Source organism: Lepidochelys kempii, chromosome 18, assembly GCF_965140265.1.
Source record: "Lepidochelys kempii isolate rLepKem1 chromosome 18, rLepKem1.hap2, whole genome shotgun sequence".
Taxonomy (NCBI): Eukaryota; Metazoa; Chordata; order Testudines; family Cheloniidae; genus Lepidochelys; species Lepidochelys kempii.
Window position 1 is genome coordinate 17,118,320 of NC_133273.1, and position 17,313 is coordinate 17,135,632.

General features: G+C 43.5%; 1 protein-coding gene across 2 annotated transcripts in view; it reads left to right on the top strand.

The window, feature by feature from the left end:
- Positions 1-17,313, top strand: part of SCNN1D (sodium channel epithelial 1 subunit delta) — a 41,971-nt gene that overhangs the window by 6,946 nt on the left and 17,712 nt on the right. The window contains exon 1 of one of the 2 annotated variants that reach the window (XM_073316430.1): positions 14,978-15,098. The exons of the other annotated variant lie outside the window; for it this stretch is intronic. The gene's annotated coding sequence lies outside the window, so the exon portion shown is untranslated. Of the gene's footprint in view, positions 1-14,977; positions 15,099-17,313 lie in introns of those variants that run through there. 2 annotated transcript variants of the gene reach the window in all.

Here is a 17,313-nt window from a genome sequence, read left to right on the forward strand (position 1 = left end):
CATACCCCCCCACAAGTGTCACCTCTGGCTGGAAGGGACAGCTCTGATCATCTAAGATAACCTCTTGTGTAACATAGGCCAGAGAACTTCCCTGAAATAATTCTTGTTTGAACTAGACCATATTGTTTAGAAAACCATCCAATCTTGATTGAAAAATTGCCAGTGATGGAGAACCCACCCCAACCCTGGTAAATTGCTCACTACAGAGCTCCTCAGATGTATGGTAGCACCCTACAAAACAGGAACATAGAGTTGGTCCTACCAGATCACACACACCATTAGTCTTTGGATAATTAATAATTGGAACAATTTACCAAGATACATTCCTGTCTGCTATTTAATATTTCCATCACTGCCTCAACATGCTCGTCTTTGGTATTTAGTATTTCCATGATTACATTTCTGTGGACATCCATAGTACCGTGTGTACAGTGGTAGAACGTTATTACACTCTGCTGGCTTACCAGATAGGTGTATGCCATGCAGAGCATTATAATGTCTCTGGTGTCATTTCAGCGTAACATCTGCACAATTAGATTATTTCTGAATAAAACTCCACAAATAATCACTTGCAAGAAAATTATTTGCATTTTGTAATGGACTTTTGTGTGTGCACCTTCTTTTCTTGAATTGCTCTGTTAAGCATTAATTTAGCACTGGTGGAAGGTGTTGGATTGACAATCCTGCTGACTTCCAGTCCTCTATTTAGACACAAAATAAATATGGTACATGTAGCTACATTGCCCCACAAATGTGTCCCAGCCCTAACCAGAGGTCTTGAGTGGTGGAAGAGTAATTCAGTTTTCATGGCCCTTTCAGTCTCTGCTAAGATTTCAACAGTGCTAATTGAAGTGGTGTTTGATTTTATGATATGGACACATGTTCACTAAGAACTGCACTAAGACCACTAAATTCACTTCACAAGGACCGCGGAGCAACCATCAGCTGGTCCCAACTTACAATTATTACATGCCTTGCATAGATCTGAACTGGTGAAATAAGCAGAAGGCTGTTTTATCCTATTACCAATGCCCTGAGCCACCTGGTTATTCCTACCCTCGATTTCTAGTTTTCTCTACTTCTTATATTTGTGGGGTTTTACACTGTATTGAGTGGTCGTTTTGTCCTAGAGCATTTACTTCGCTAATAACATTAGTAGAGCTGATCACATAATTTAAATAAATAAATAAACCCCGCCCAATTAATAAATATTTTGAGAAATAAAAGCACTATGTTTGGTTAGCTCTAATTTATGGGGTCATATCTTTTTTTTTATTATTTCTTATTTATATTATGATAGCATCTAAAAGCCAGGGTTGGCCCACACTGTGCTAGGCACTGTATCTATCCGCCTATTGTAGAGTTGTATACTGTGAACCATCACCATAGTACAAGAGCACTGTACACACACAGAACAGGAGACAGTCCCCTATCCTGAAGAGCTTGCAATCTAAAAGACAAGACAGACACATAGATACAGATAGACAACTGAACACAATCTGCCAGAAATACAGTGGAATGCTTTAAATATTAATACATTTGTTTAATTAAAATGAGTATTAATTATTACATCTTTATGGTGTATTAATGATTATTTATGATTTGTAAGTAGTCAGTCAACGGGCAGGTGGTCACAGAAATGACTGTGAATCCTGAAAATTACCATCAGTTTTGACATAATGGTTCATCCAAAAATTTGTACCTGAAGCTCATTATTATTATTCATTATTTGTATCACTGTAGCGCCGAGGGGCCCTCGTCATGGACCAGGACCCCATTGTGCTAGGTGCTGTACAAACAGAACAAACAGGCAGTTCCCATTATTTGTTATTCTTTATTTTTAATGATAAAGTAATCCAGCTAGGGGAGAAGAAACCATACCATGTGACACAAGTGGCCAGCCAGGCCATATGACTAGCAGTTAGTCAAAGCAAACAGTTTCTGAATGATTTCTAGGCTAGAAACTGTTGATTCCAAACTATTGGGAACTTACAAACAATGAACATGTTTACAGAAATCAGGATCCCTTCCTAAAAAATTTGCTCACCAATAGAGGCTCTGGCTTCCTAATGAATTTTATTCGTACTTCTGATCATTAGCACTTGAAGCAAAACTGCTGCTGACAAGCAGTTTCAAAAGTATAATCTTTCAGTGATGAATGACTTCTTGCTTTGCTGACTTGGCACTGAGTAATGCACAGGATACACTGAGCTCTGGCTTGAGCTGTGAATCTTTCTGTGCCAGATGTGGCAATTTCCTGCAATATCTTTGGGAGATCTCACTATATCACGTTTATGTATCATCTGGGTCAGGATTTGTCTGTGATTCCTTGGGAGAGGATGACCTCAGCCCATCAGGAGCTAAGAACAATGTGAGATGATAAGTTAAATTCACTCAAGTTTTAACGCCTCCGCAGAGGTAGTGCCATCTGGAGAGGCTCGCACATATTGGTTCACACTGGATTCTAAAGAGACCAACAAAGAAAGGATTTTTTAATTAACAGCCTTGGTTTAAACCAGTGGCTCTCAAACATTTTTACTGGTGACCCCTTTCACATAGCAAGCCTCTGAGTGCGACCCCCCCCGTATAAATTAAAAACACTTTTTTATATATTTAACACCATTATAAATGCTGGAGGCAAAGCGGGATTTGGGGTGGAGGTTGACAACTTGCGACTCCCCATGTAATAACCTCACGACCCCCTGAGGAGTCCTGACCCCCAGGTTGAGAACCCCTGGTTTAAACTGACTCAGGGCCTTCTTTGTGATCCAGCAAATGGACAGAACCTTCTGTTCCAGGGTGGGGATGGGGGACAATCCTTGGAAGGACTGACACCTACAAGAGTCCAATGTGGAGTTGGGCTGATCCCTGGTCGGCTTATTAGCATAAGTTCTTTCATTGTTTTTAATATGTTTTCTCTGTAATGCTTTCACCTTAAGCAGAAATGGGCTTGCTTAGAAAGAGCTGTGTGGTAACTCATAACTGTGGGCAATTACAACTGTTCATAGCTGCTGAGGAGAAAGCAAAGCACAGACACAGGCCTGTTTAGGCAGTCTGGCTTGCTGGGGCACTCACTGTGCAGACAGGGAACTCTGCAGCTTGGGAGAACCCCCGTCAGGAGAGAAAGAGACGTGGGTCTCTGCCCAAGAGAGATGATGGCTGAGGAGTCTGAGCCTAGTGGTGCCCTTACTGGACCACAGAGAGGTGAATACAGGTGCAGTGGCCCTGAACTGTGACACCCTCCTGTTCCACTGCACTCTTTCAGCCACCGTGGTCTTTGCCGTTGCTAAGACATTCAAATAAATGACTATTTAATATGGACTGAGTGCTAATAGGCTGCTTGATTTTATAGGCATATAGACGTTCACACAGCCCTTGCTTTCAAGAAGATGATGATCCAGCTGAGACATAGGCAAAACACTGCCGAGACATATAACACCCCAGATTTGTGCTGGAAATGGCCCACCTTGATTATCATACACATTGTAAGGAGAGTGATCACTTTAGATAAGCTATGACCAACAGGAGAGTGGGTTTGTGGGGGGTGGGGGTGGGGAGAGAAAACCCGGATTTGTGCTGGAAATGGCCCAACTTGATTATCATACACATTGTAAAGAGAGTGATCAATTTAGATAAGCTATTACCAGCAGGAGAGTGGGGTGGGGGGAGAGCAAACCTTTTGTAGTGGTAAACACCCATTTTTTCATGCTTTGTGTATATAAAAAGATCTTTTATACTTTCCACAGTATGCATCCAATGAAGTGAGCTGTAGCTCACGAAAGCTTATGCTCAAATAAATAGGTTAGTCTCTAAGGTGCCACAAGTCCTCCTTTTCTTTTTGCGAATACAGACTAACACGGCTGTTACTCTGAAACCCCAGATGATGGCACAGGCCCTGAAAGGTGCTGAAACCTTGCAGACGTCATGGTGGGTAAGAGGGAGATTATTTGGAGCTAGCCTATGAATAATACTTTGAACTTGTTGATGCTCACAAGGCTTCTGGGCATCTTAAAAATAAATGTATGCATTACAAATGACCAAAAATAGGCCAGTATGCCCTAAAATCTTGCCATAGACTCCAAAGAGAGACTGCTGAATTGGAATTAGTTTGCAAACTGGATACAATTAACTTAGGCTTGAATGAAGACTGGGAGTGGATGGGTCATTACACAAAGTAAAACTATTTCCCCATGTTTATTCCCCCTCCCCCCGGCCCCCCGGCTGTTCCTCAGACGTTCTTGTCATCTGCTGGAAATGGCCCACCTTGATTATCACTACAAAAGGTCTCCCTCCCCCCGCTCTCCTGCTGGTAATAGCTTACCTTACCCGATAAATTTGTTAGTCTCTAAGGTGCCACAAGTCCTCCTTTTCTTTTTATAATGAAAACCGTGTCCCAGCCTCCATCTTGCATTAAACAGAAACAACAACATGTAATGAAGAGTCTGATGCCCATAGCATTCGGTGTCATCTCACATAGGGAGGAGAATTCTCCTAACAGCAAAGAACCATCTGTCCCCTTCAGGACTGTTCTTTGGCATAGTGAGCGGATCCATCTGGTGTTGACCTCTTTTGTCATTGCTGGTTATAGGGCAGTGGAGAATCCCGCAAGCAGAGACGTCCCATATTATTTTCGGGAGGGGGAGTGGTTAAATGCTACTGGTACAAGATGTTTCAGAGTAACAGCCGTGTTAGTCTGTATGCGCAAAAAGAAAAGGAGGACTTGTGTAGCCAGTCCAGGTCATAGTGTTATTGATCCTCACGGGCTGAGGCCCATGTGCAGTTGGCATTGTGGCCTTATGTCAAAGACAATAATAATTAGACAATACCCATGCTTTAAGTCAGAGGCAACGTGTGCTTGGTAATTGCTTATAACTAATTGCTGCCAGAATTAACTGGAAGGCTCCAATGAGGAATACCAGGAGAGGTGCGGGGGGGGGGGGGAGGAGGAGAACAGAGTGCTCCAAGATCCATGCAGCTGTATCGTGCCTGGCATCACCCACGTACAGTTTATCCCAAGACATTTTTCAAAATGAAAGAATACAAAATGTGGCTTAAGTGACAGTACACAGCAGCAAAATGCTTTGCTGTGAGGAGGGAATTACAGCATCCTGCCAATGGCGAGGGAGAAATTAGAAGGCACAGGTAAGGCAGAAAAGACCCTTGAGTCTTATTTACACAAAGGCTCCTTTACACCCCTCTGGCAATGTAAAGGGAGGGTAAGTTACAGTTGCACCAATTTTAAGGTCTATGAGCAGAAGCACTGCAACCGGAACCGTGTAAAAGGGCCCTCGTGTGGGATCAGGCTGAGGATCACATTGATCCTGATTTACACCAGTACAGGGACAATGACACGTGGAAAGAGGTTGAGTGTCCATGAGAGTGAGAGATTTACACCAGCCAAGGATTTGTCCCAGGGACTCTTGCAGGTGGTGGAAGAAGCCAACAGCAGTATGAAGGTGAAAGGTTTCAGTAGTGTTTAGCCAGCTGTTCGAATATACGCAGACTTCTAAGCTCCGGGCCTTTAGCCCAGGAGTCAACAGAGATGAATTGCTGGTTATATCTTAAAAAAGCAGCCTTTTATTTATTTCAGTGTTTTACAGTGGCAATTATTCACACTGAAGCAATTAACCAGCAACACCAAACCAGCAATAATAACAAATACTTACATACCACCTTACATCTGCAAAGCACTGTAAATATTGACTAATTAATCTTCACAACAACACTCCTGCAAAGTAGGTGTCATTATCCTATGTTAGTGATGGAGAAAGAGAGGCAAAAAGAGGGGAAATGACTTGCCCAAGACTGCCCAGGGAGTGCATCTGAGAACTGATTGGTTCTCAGGCCTTTGTTTAGGTCACTTGACCATGCTGCCATTCATGCCACAGACTCTGCCTGTGTTCCCTTGCGTGTATACTTTCAAGTGTTTTTTCCCCCTCCTCATTGCTTCTTCTCATGCAACTCTGGCGGACAGGGAAATCCTAGTGCTGTGAGGGCACACGTTGCTCGTTATTGTAAATAGACTATTTCTCTCAAGTACTTACATGGCCTCCATCACCATAGTATCTGTGCGTCTCACAATTTTTAATGTATTTATCCTCAAAACACCCGATGAGGCAGTGCAGTGCTATTATGCCCATTTTGCAGGTGGGGAACTGAGACCCAGAGAGACTAAGTGACTTGCCCAGGAAGTCCATGGCAAAGTAAGGAATGGAAGCCAGGTCTTCCAAGCCCAAAGCCGGTGCCCTAACCACCAGACATTCCTTCCTACTCCACCTCAGATGAAGTGTTTTTTGAAACAAGGCCATTTCTGCAGGGCGCCAAGATACTTTTTGGACAACAGATGCTTAGCCCTTAAATGCAGAGTTTTAGAGCACTCTAAATTTCCTGCCTTTGCTTGGTTTTGTATTGAGCTGATTGACTGAGTTCGATGTGAAAACAACCACTCCTAATTTTTTGGTTCGTTAGCACTCATCGACTAGGATATTAAAAAAAATTAAAGTTGCTCATGAACTGTTCATATGGAATATTCAGTGCTCCTTATTCACGGCATGGGATTAGACAATGAAGTCACATGGTGTTGTTTTTGTTTCTTGATTGGTTGATACTTTTCAAGCATGAGAATAATGACCAGCAAATGACTAAGAGCAAATCCTCTTGTTTATTCATGAACACTCTGCTTTACATGTGAACAAGCATTCCCCAGACATCCCTGAGAACAAATCTCATGTGTACAATCACTCATGACTAAACCAAACACCCCTTTGGGATTTTAATGAAACTTGGCAAACACTTTGTGCAGTATTCACAAAGCTCTAGTTTTGGGTCAAGCCTTATAATTTTACATATAAGGTTTTGGATTGAATTGATTGTTTTTTAAACAAAGAGATCCAGGTTACAGAATGACCTCTTCTCCGATTCAAGACATTTGCTAAACCAGGATGCTCTCTTTTGGGGATGTCCTAATTAAGAGGTTTCAGAGTAGCAGCCATGTTAGTCTGTATCTGCAAAAAGAAAAGGAGGACTTGTGGCACCTTAGAGACTAACCAATTTATTTGAGCATGAGCTTTCGTGAGCTACCAGCTCACTTCATCGGATGCATGCCGTGGAAAATACAGTGGAGAGATTTTATATACACAGAGAACATGAAACAATGGGTGTTACCATACACACTGTAACCAGAGTGATCAGGTAAGGTGAGCTATTACCAGCAGGAGAGGGGAAAAAAAACAAAAAACAAAAACCTTTTGTAGTGATAATCAAGGTGGACCATTTCCAGCAGTTGGAAATGGCACACCTTGATTATCACTACAAAAGGTCCGTCCCCCCCACCCCCCGGTAATTATTAGTATGCTTGAAAGGTTTGAATGCCAATAGTGTGCTCAGCACTGTCCAAACATATAGGACAGTATGGTTCCAGACTCCAGGACTTTACAAATTATAGACTCAGATACAAATAGGACATCTTGTGATGGGGAAGGTTCGGGGACGGTGCTGCTGGAATCTTGTAGAGGTCATTGATGAAAGTTTAATGTCCCCATTGAACATAAACAGGTCACCCTGTGGATCAAAAGCATTAGTCTGTGGTGTCTGTGCACACAACACAGCCCTTAAATAGTTAGTCCCTTTAGTGCTTTGTTAATTACTGTGTTTTTCCCTTACACCCTTAGTACATAGTTTCCTCATTCCCCTCCTCCATGGTAGCTGCACTGTAGAATCTCTTCCTCTTGTTGGCATCTGCTGTAAGAACATAAGAACGGCCATAATGGGTCAGAACAAAGGTCCATCTAGCCTCGTATCCTGTCTTCAGACAGTGGCCAATGCCACCAGGTGCCCCAGAGGGAATGAACAGAATGAACAGAACAGGTAATCATTAAGTGATCCGCCCATTCCCAGCTTCTGGCAAACAGAGACTAAGGACACCATCCCTGTCCATCCTGGCTAATAGTCATTGATGGACCTCTCCCTCAAGAATTTATCTAGTTCTTTTTTGAACCCTCTTATAGTTTTGGCCTTCACAACATCCTCTGGCAAGGAGTTCCACAGGTTGACTGTGCATTGTGTGAAAAATACTTCCTTTTGCTTGTTTTAAACCTGCTGCCTATTAATTTCATTTGGTGACCCCTAGTTCATGTGTTATGAGAAGGAGTAAATAACACTTCCTTATTTGCTTTCTCCACACCAGTCATGATTTGATAGACCTCTAAAATATCCCCCCGAGTCGTCTCTTTTCCAAGCTGAAAAGTCCCAGTCTTATAAATCTCTCCTCATATGGCAGCTGTTCCATACCTCTAATAATTTTTGTTGCCCCTTTTCTGAACCTTCCAATATATCTTTTTTTGAGATGGAGCGACCACATCTGCACACAGTATTCAAGATGTGGGCGTACCATGGATTTATATAGAGGCAATATGATATTTTCTATCTTATTATCTATCCCTTTCTTAATGATTCCCAACATTGTGTTCACTTTTTTGACTGCCGCTGCACACTGAGTGGATGTTTTCAGAGAACTATCCATAATGACTCCAAGATCTACCTTGAGTGGTAACAGCTAATTTAGACCCCGTCATATACATTTTATATGTATAGTTGGGATTATGTTTTCTAATGTATATTACTTTGCATTTATCAACACTGAATTTCATCTGCCGTTTTGTTGCCCAGTCACCCAGGTTTGTGAGATCCTTTTGTAGCTCTTTGCAGTCTGCTTGGGACTTAATTATCTTGAGTAGTTTTGTACCATCTGCAAATTTTGCCACCAATGGTTCCTAAGGAATGAGCCGGAGGTTGCTGGTATCACATGCTTGAATAATTCCAGTGATTCCTTTTTGCTTGTGGCACTCAGGTTCTGTTCCTCTCCTATATGTGTCTGACATTTGCTCCCACAGCTTGGACAATGCAGAGGCGGGGCAGCCATGAGGAGGGTCTTTCACTCCTGTCCCCAGCAGAGAGAGCCATAGAACATCTCGATTCCTTCCCCTGGAGGCTGGGAGAAGGTAGCTGCTGGGATAATTTGATCAGTAGGAGGGAGACAGAGTCAGTGACTGAAAGGCTGCTGGCTGGGTCTTGCGGGCTGGGAGCACTGATCAGCATTCTTCTCGCTCTGCCAGACCTGGTAACATCAGCATTCCCAAAAGATTACAGTAACCATTGCAGATACTGTACTTGAGCATGGCTGGAGAGGATATCTGATTGGGGTGATGACCCAATACTGGTAATGACTGGGTGGAGGTGAGGCAGGTATAAAGGCCTGTGAGAAAGGAACACAAAGCGCAGAGAGCAGGAAGAGGGGAAATAACAGCTGTTGCTCAGGAGGAATGAGAGGCGCAACTGCTGAGATCTTATTCAGACAGGTGAGTGTCTGCAGATGACTGTCAGGTGAGCTGGGGTTTATTAAGGTTTTGCTTGTCTATGGCTGCATTTCTCCACTGGAAACTTCTGTGTGGGGGCTGAGTGAAGGGGAGGGATTGTGATCTGTTGATCATAAGGAGGTGGAGGCAAGGCAGGTTCAAACAACTTGTGTTCTCAGAGCGCCAAACCAGCGAAGGAGCAGCAAGCACCGGAGTTCCCAGAGGAAATTCTGGGAAGCAGACAGGCTGGAACCCTGAGAGATTCCAGCATGGGAGGAAGGCACATGAAAAAACACCAGCCAGGAGAGGGAATGGCTGGGGAAGGATCAAAGGCAGCCCTGTGGAAGTTGGGCAATGTCTGAAAGCTCATCAGGGCAGGGACTGTCTTTATTTTGCCTCACACCCAGCACTGAGCATGCGGTGAGCACTTCAGTAAGATGTAAGTGTGAATAAGGTTCCTCTCTCCAATGCAGGAGCAGGCGTATGAAGTGCAAATCTGTTTCCTCTCTGGGAAAAGAAGGCGGAGGGTTTCCAATGGTAGGGTTTTCACTGGGAGACAACACATCGAGCAAAGCTTAGCGGGTGACAGACAGAGTCCAAGCATGGGATAGCCAACCAGCAAGAGTAGAGAGGAAATATCCATGGAGGCTTTCATCCTAGCTGCCCAGGGAAGGTCTTCTGCTGAGGAGGAACACACCGGCACAACCAGTGACCAAGAAGCCAGCACTGTAAATGGAGTCTCTGCAAAAACAGAAGAGGCAATTCGTGCTGATTTCACTGTGAGGAAACCTGGCTCAAGACAATAGTGTTGGTATGCTGCCTTCCACAAGCTAGGAGCAAAGATGTGGGGAGAAGGGTGGAGAGTAGCTCGGAGCATTCTGAGGAATAACCACTCAGTACTGTCCACCGCATGGAATCGAGTGATGTAAGTAAAGCAAGTCATGGTAAAATCAAGGATTATTTCAGGGGCCCACAAGCAGGAGGGAGAATGTGTAAGACCTTGATAGGTGTTTTCAATGTGACATGGCACCAAAAAAGCCAATGAATGTCATCTTGGAAGCTGCAAGTTCAGTCTGGGCTCCTCAATGCAAGAAAGATCTTGGAACTGAAGGGAGAGCAGAAAAAAGGTTACTAAAGGGGCCTAACCTATACTGAAGTCAACAGCAAAATTCCCCACCGAGCTGCAAGATTAAGTCCAAAATGCTTTGTGGGCAAGAGGGATTGATTTAGGTGGGGGGAGAAAACCAATCTAATCGGCTCTGTCAGACCTACATCAACTTTATTTTCTCTGTTCTTTGTGGTATCTCTTGTTCTGGATATTTTAAAACCAGACTGAATGAAACATTAGTAAATGAGCTGTAGAGAACCCCCCAGTCTTGGCCAGAGGGATGGGCCAAATGACATCACAGATACACAGTTCTATGCTGGGTTCTCTCAGCTCCAGGCTGCTGCTGAGAGCAAACGGTTATTAGGGCTAGGCAAGCAAAATATTCAATCTGCTGACTATTGTCTGGTATTGTTTAGCTGAGTTGGAGCTAATATGGCTGAATATGAGAGTAATTTCCTCTTCGGAGGGCTGTGACGGTGGGAGGGGGGCTCCACTCACTGCTAGTCGGGCTGCTCTGGGGATTAGCTCATCAGATCGATGCCCCTTCTCATGGTTGCACGCGATCACTCTGTCTCTTTCTCAGCCTCTCTCTCAGTCGAGGAACCGCAGCAGCCTCTTCATGACTTAGCCCTCTGGCCAGGTCCCCCCTTCCGGGGTACAGTCCTTCAATTCTCTGTCACTCCCAAGCAGTCTTCCTGTTCACTGCCAAGCCAGTCTCTTCCGTACCCTCTCTGGCTGCTAGGGGAATCCAGGCCCGGCCACTACTCCGGGTTCCGCCGACTACTCCCGAAATTCTGGGCTTTTCTCTCCCAGGCCTCACTACTCCTTCCCTCAACTGTTTCCTACCCCTCCTGATTCCCCTCCCTAGTACCAGCCCAAACCCTCCTCCTCCTTCTTCCCAGGGCGTGACTGCCCTTTTCCCACCAGCCCCTGTCTGTTCCCAGCTTCCTGGCTTTATAGGCCCTACCTGTTCCTGCATAGCTGAACCTGCTTGCAATCAATTCCCTGCTCCCCGACTCTCCTTTCCAGGTGCAGCTTGTGGAGTTAATAGGCCTACCTGGCCACTTTCACCCTTTCCAGTCCTGTGTGGGAGTAGACACCTCATCACAAGGATGTAGCCAATTTCCATCTGACATGCACCATCTAGAAAGGAAAGTTAGAGAATGAAAAATGATCATTTGAGGGCTGCTTTCCCTATGTGCCTGAGCCCCTTGGAAGGAGCATTGATTGCGGACGATACCAAGCAGGTGCTTTGCAAGTGCTTTGGAGAATACAATTAAAATTCAAAATGATCTGGACAAACTGGAAAAATGGTCTGAAGTAAAGAGGATGTAATTCAATGGGGACAATGCAAAGTACTCCACTTAGGAAGGAACAATCAGTTGCACGCATACGAAATTGGAAATGACTGCCGAGGTAGGAAAGGGATCTGGGGGTCAGAGTGGAGCACAAGCTAAATATGCATCAACAGTGTAACACTGTTGCGAAAAAAGTGAACATCATTCTGGGACGTATTAGCAGGAGTGTAGCAAGCAAGACATGAGAAGTAATTCTTCCGCTCTACTCTGCACTGATTAGATCTCAACTGGAGTATTATGTCCAGTTCTGGGAGCCACAGTTCAGGAAAGATGTGGACAAATTGGAGAAAGTCCAGAGAAGAGCAACAAAAATGATTAAAGGTTTAGAAAACATGACCTGTGAGGGAAAGATAGAAAAAATTGGGTTTGTTTAGTCTCGAGAAGAGAAGACTGAGGGCGGACATGATAACAGTTTTCAAATACATAAAAGGCTGTTACAAGGAGGAGGAAGAAAAATTCTTCTCTTTAACCTTTGAGGATAGGACAAGAAGCAATGGGCTTAAATTGCAGCAAGGGCAGTTTAGTTTGGACATTAGGAAAAACTTCCTAACTGTCAGGGTGGTTAAGCACTGGAATAAATCGCCTATGGAGCTTGTGGAATCTCCATCATTGGAGGTTCTTAAGAGCAGGTTAGACAAACACCTGTCAGGAATGGTCTAGATAATACTTATCTGCCATGAGTGCAGGGGACTGGACTACATGACCTCTCAAGGTTCCTTCCAGTCCAATGATTCTGTCATTCACTTTAACCTACATGGCCACCTGCAAGGAGCTTAGGGACCCTCAGCTTACAGTTTTAGTCTCTGTAGTCAGGCAGTGATCTTAGCACTGGACTATGGTGTCAGTTCCAGATCTGAGTCTGCACCAATATTAACACAGATCTGTATCCAGCTCTGTGTTCTTATGGTGTAATTTTACCAAATCATTATGCTTCAGCTCACTTCCATAAGGATGAATGATGTTAATAAGCAAGCCAGTGCTGAGCCCATGCAATGCTCAAGGCTAGTGATCAGCAAAGGGCAGAGGTGGGGTATGGACAGATCCCTTCAATATTGGGTAGTGATGCAAAGGCTTGAATATTTTAGAGGCCAAATATCAGAGTTTCCCTTTGTTTTGCTAGTGTGCATTGTCCTGGTCAGTTAAATGTGGGATCTGTTTGCATCCAGCCAAACTGGGGGCTAAATTCTGGCCAATGGAGCACCCTGGGGAGCCTAAAGAATAGTGTCGAGGAAACATAAATGGGAGTGCCTCTGTGAGCAGTGGGCAGCGGCTCTTGCTGCATCTGTTTGGAATGTACAACATACTTTTCCCAGTACAATAGCTAGTATTCAGGGAAGATGAGACCTTTTCCAGTCCAGTCCCTCTTGGAGGACTGAAGCGCTACCAGCAGCTCTAACGAGCCCTCCTTGATGGCACGGTCATGTGGGCTGCACGCATAATTTGTCTCCAGCGTTCGAACAGGCTGTGACTTGTTTGAACCGTCCAAGTGGTTTGGATTTTCCCGAGATGTGGCGTGCCATGTGAGCTGGGCGCAAATGGAGAGACATCACCCTCTTGCATGATGACATCTTGCTCAAGGGGCAGCATCGCTTGTGTATCCAGTTCCACTCATTTGCTTCCTACAGGAAATGTTCTTAGCCAGTTCAGAAGTTTTCGTTCTGATGTCTTGCCAGAGCCGGAGCCTCACAATGGCAAGGCCTGCAGCCAGAGTGAAGCAACCCAGCGTGTGTATCATACATACTCCTTGTGCAATATTTGCATCGTCCAGGATTTATTGTTGTCCTTTTCTATTGCACAATGCACGTATCATGGAAAGAGAGAGAGAGGGCCAGGTCATCAGATGGTTTAAATCGCCATAATACCACTGACTTGAGTGGAATTGTGCTGGTTGATGCCAGGGGATCTGGCCCAGGGAGCCATGTAAATTCTAGATCTTCGTTCCTGAACAAAAGCTTCCATTTATATTTTCTATAACACTGCTACCAAGGCCCCAGCACTCAGGAACATCCGTACAAAAACAAATGCACAAATAGGATGGAATTAGATTTTATTTCATGGGAATTTAACTGTCGATCGCCTTTTGGTCCACGGCAGAATGGCTGCATTCCCGTAGTGCTGCGAGCGACTGTATGGGGTGATGCTCTGCTGGCCAAACCTGCGGCTCCTCAAATGGATCAGTGTATTCCTCGCATCCAGAGAACCGGACCTTTTCATATGCAGGACTCTGTGCTTTAATAGGCTTCTGTGGCAATGCTTTGCAAAGCGAAGCTCCATCTAGCCTCAAGGTCTGAAACACCTCTGTGAGTGGCCAAGGCGTGAATGCATAATCAGGATTGTCGAATCTGTTGCTGTATTATTCATCCTATAAAAGGCTCTTGATCTTGGAAAGGGAGCTAAATGGGGAGGGTCACAAAAGCAGGTGCTCTAATTGGTTGAAGGAGGCAATCCAAAGTTAGCAGGCTCACAAGCTCAGCTACCATGCCCCCACTCCCCTAAAGATCTGTTCCTAAAGTTAGTAGAATTCTTGCCAAGAGAGGGTTTTTCCTCGCACTGATGAGGAACGATTCACTAGCCTTTAAGTAAATAAATGCCTCCCCTCCCCCACCCAGCCTCTCAGTACCCTAATTAGCAAGTCTACAAAATCAACGCAGGGTCTTGGAGGAAAAATCCGCAGAGCACAATTTCAACCTTCCAAATTGCTATCGCATGTGAAACTCCTCAAGCACAGCCATGGGTCTGGCCCACAAAGGCCATAATGGATTTAATAATCAGTGATAAAGCAAGCCACAGAGAATAACGGAGAGGCGAAAAGGACATGCCGGGGGTGGGACATTATTGATTGTTTAGAGTTTTGTTCAGCTTTGTGGGGAGTAGGAAGGGATTTTCTAGGCTCCTATTACAAATACATAAATGACTATTTATAAAAACATGTGTTTGAAAAAAATGAGTGTAACCCTAAGAAACACGTATAGTTTTATTTAAGCCCAGTATAACCTTGGGGGTTGACTTGTTCTTCCAGTTCGTTCACTCCCTATTCCTTGAAAAATGAGTTGAATAATTTCCAACGTCCCTGCATCCTAAGAAGTCCCAGCCCCTTTTGATGTCATCACCTTTATCTACATAGGCCAGACAGCTCCCAGTTTATGTCCAGTTATAAAGGAAAAACTGAAAGCTTTGCCTTCTGCTCAGGACAAAGCTGAAGGCAGTTTAATGTCTACTGCAAAAACTACTCTACAAAGACATAGCTATGACCAAGATACAGAAATGAAGTCTTTGCCAGTGAGTCTTAGTTTTTTAAATGTGTAAATATATCATATAATAATTGAAATACTTACAGCTATATATATTACCATGCTCTATCTATATATATGACTATATGTTTTCAAGGTATATGTTTGAACATTGAATTAATATATTTTGGCAGTCAGGACAATACATGGGTACTTATCAAGGTACAATTTTTTTTTAATTTACAAGGAACGTTACTTCTTCTGGGAACTGGCATCTTCTTCCCAACTTGTCACTTTTGATGATTGCTATTGCAAAGATTGACAGCTCTGCATCATCCTTGTTAAACACACTGCTAGGTCTCTGTCTAACTATAACTGCAATGTTAATAACAAGGCAAGACAGCCTGGGAATATTAAGAAAATACAACAGGCAACAGACTCTATTCTATGTAGGTTCTTATACCACATTCATCACCATAGCAGCTAAGAGCGTGTGTGTCTATATATATATGGAATAATCCCTATATAGCTTTACATGCATTTGTGTTTTTTCATGAGCTATTTAAAAACTAATTATATGAAATCATCAGCCATTTCTCAGAAAGCAAAGTAAGAATCTTTGATAACTTGTCAGTGACAACCCTGAAATTCATTATTCTGAAGCTTCATACCTGTGTTTCATATTCATAGCTTCGTATGTGAAAGGAGTGTGTTTAACACAGGGGCACTTGAATGATCTCTTGTCTCTACTGTGTGTTCTGTGTTTCTCTGTTGTATTTTAAACTCAAGTTGACTGTATAACATGCATGAGAATTTTCTGACACTTGAGCAAATAATAGACTGTTGCTTTACTGAAAGTAACCATCACAAGCAAGACTTTCTTAGACGACAATTAGTGTTTACTGAAATAATTCCATGTTATTAGCAATGTGCTATGCAGCTTCTCTTTGGGTTTCTTCCACATTCTGGAGAAACATCATGTTTAAAAATACAGGGAAATAAAGGATTGAATCTGAGAAGGGGGACCAATAAAATTAAGTGCAAAAGTTCGTTGTGTTACCAGAACAAGTAGCAACGCACAACAACAGGGCTAATACTGATTTATTTTTAGAGTCTTGTCATGTGCAGTATTTTTGTCTTGAAAAGCATTCGAGTGTAAACAGCAACATGTAATGATTAAGCCTTCTGCAATAATGTCAATAGATAAAGCTTTGTAGCCACTAGCATTCTTTAGCTGCCCGTGCTGCAGTTGGGTACGCTTGTATATCTGCAGAGATAACAAATATACGGTACACGCAGAACGAGGTATGTGTCAGTAGCAAATGTTGTTAAAGGTGAAATTGCAATTTTTGTGCTAATCCCTCCCACCCCTTTTTTCAGATGCTCAGACCTTTCTTTAATTAATTCCTTCCAAACTGAAACGTTCAGACTTTTGCTTGCCCTAAGTCCAGAGATGAATTTGTTTAGGAAGTTTGAGCAAAGTCATTTCAGTCATTTTTGAGTTTTGGAAACATGACAAAATTCGGGTTTCCCTTTCTGTACCAATTGAGTGTTTTGCTTGTATACCTCGACAGCCAGAAATGTCAAACTTGGCTTATGTTACTGGCTTTGTGGAGATAGGAAAAGTAATCCAAGTTGGAAAAAAAGAGACCTGGTAATAATAGAGTGTTCAGACATGGCTCTTAGATCCATTTTTCTTTGTTTTTTCTTGCTGCCCTAAAACTAAGCCAGTTCAGAAGGTGTGTGCGCTCTGACCTGCTTGGGGTGTGTGTGCTCCTATTCCTACTGAAATCAACGGAAGTACTTTGAGGCAGCAGTAACCCCTTCTGGCTTCTGGAGTGAAGGTCAATGTAGTTAAGACCACCTCACTTCTGAGCAACGGGCACCCCAGTTAAGGATGTGTTTCTAAGTGTATTTGGTAGTGCTTTGGTAGTGCTTGGAAGGACTGATCAACATGAAAGTGCTTCCAGCCGTTCTTTTTTAATAATAATAAAAACACCACCCTCATTTTTGTATGCTTGGTGTGTCAACGTCAAAATTGCTGTAATGTTTGTATTTATAACCTCTGTTAAATAAAGTGAAACTTTTAGTATCACCTCCAGCAACCTCTTATCTTACTAGCGTAATAGATCCTGACTCCGAGAGGGGACGGTGTAACGTTGGGACGCTGGCTCCTACGGAAAGTGATGCTGATGTTCATTCAGTAGTTGGCACTCATTCCAGTAGGTTGGTATTAGGCCAGTGCCCCAGCTTGGTGTGAAAAG